Source organism: Hypomesus transpacificus, chromosome 23, assembly GCF_021917145.1.
Source record: "Hypomesus transpacificus isolate Combined female chromosome 23, fHypTra1, whole genome shotgun sequence".
NCBI lineage: Eukaryota > Metazoa > Chordata > Actinopteri > Osmeriformes > Osmeridae > Hypomesus > Hypomesus transpacificus.
The window spans coordinates 11,335,529-11,337,288 of record NC_061082.1 but is presented as its reverse complement, the minus strand read 5'-3'; positions in this window follow the sequence as shown (position 1 = coordinate 11,337,288).

The window sequence follows — 1,760 nt, the reverse complement described above, 5'->3', positions numbered from 1 at the left end:
AGGGGCCCGCACGGCAGCCTTGTTCTTCATGGAGGCCATCCCTCCCAGCCCCTCATACAGGTACTGTCAACCAAGCGGGCCAGGATCGAAGCCAATCTGACCAAGCGTCTACTTAACCAATCAAATGTAAAATGAGAGAATTAATGATGTCAGGACGGTGTTCACCAAGTTTTTGATTGGGAGAGACTGGAAGACAGGCTAGCAGAGAGACTCATTAAAGAGGACTACCAGATATATTAAGGAGACGGTAATTGTAGTAATCTGACAGTTGGGCCTCGATACACCAACTAGACATTCTAGAAAGCACGTAGATACAAGATACTACATTTTATAGAATTTAGATAGTAAAATCAGCCCACTGGTGTGGCTGCCCACCCACATATGTAACACACACACACTTGCTGCTAGATATCAGGTTGCCGTGTCAACCCACCTACTTGTCTGCTTTTGATCCTCTCGGCATTTGAAAGGCGGGCCGCGCGGCGTTGCCAGCATGAGAGGCAGTGTGGAGGCAGAGGAGGGAGCCGAGAGGCAGGGAGCCGAGAGGCAGGGGAGCCCGAGAGGCAGGGAGCCGAGAGGCAGGGAGCCGAGAGGCAGGGAGCCGAGAGGCAGTGAGGAGGCAGAGTGAGCAGAGAGCTGACTCATACAGTCGCGTTCAACTTCTGATTCTAAAGGTCAAACAGAAGACAGGTACCGTAGTGAAACTGCTAGTGCTAAGGTAGATACAGTAAGTAAGGACACACACCAGTACTGGAGGCTGGCGCCTCGTGTATTGCCGTATATGGGATGGCAGTATTGATTTCAGTGTCAGATGATGAGGGATAAACTGGTTGAACTGTTTCAGTAGACTTCTCTATTCTTTAACCCGTGACACTGTCCTATAGCTCACCAATTCCACCTTTATCTTTATTTATTTTAGTGGTTTCTGTAAAACATCTCGAATGTGGATAATCAGCAATCCTCTCTGCGCAGTACGAGGTCAGATATGGACATACAGAGGATCTAGTTCCTCAGATATTCACGTACGGAGGTTAAGCCTGTGTGATTCAGCTTGCACTGCGTATAACAAGCGCTGCAGGTCCCGCCGTTTAATTCCTAACTACACAGGAAGTCCCTCTGGACTGGTCTTGGCTGGAAAAAAAGGTAAAAATAGAGAAGTCTCATCTGGTTTGAGTCAGAGGCTCGCATTAGCAAGGAGTTTAGGGGGTGAGGGTGATTTCTGTTACACGCAGTCTTAGGCCTCTTCTTAGGTTTGATGGAAGGTCTGAACAGGGCCAGGAAACTGGGCTAATCCCAGGTCTGGAGGGGGAAGGGGGGGGGGGGGGGGGCTCAGTGATGCTCGTGGACTCGCCACATCAAAGAGACTCGCTCGTGGGTAAGAAACATGAAAGAGGGGAGGAGAGGAGGGGAGGGGACTGGCTGACTGGTGAAGGGATGAGCCAAGACGAAGTGGAGGAATGGAGGGACAGGGTCACTTAGGGAGATGCAGGGCTTCAAAGACTTGTTTCTTCAGCACGCAAGGCTGGCTCGAGGCTACAGTAGAGATAGATGGTGGTGATACAGTATAGACACAGAGAGATGATGGTGATACAGTATAGACACAGAGAGAATATCCTGCAAGTGATGTTCCTTATTTTACCTGCCTTGGTCTCCAGATAACTCAGAGATTGGGTGACAGGGACTTCCCTGTCACATGTACCCCTTAGGATGGACGAGGAAATAAACACTTAAACGGTTGGCATTGGCAGCCATATTTAAGT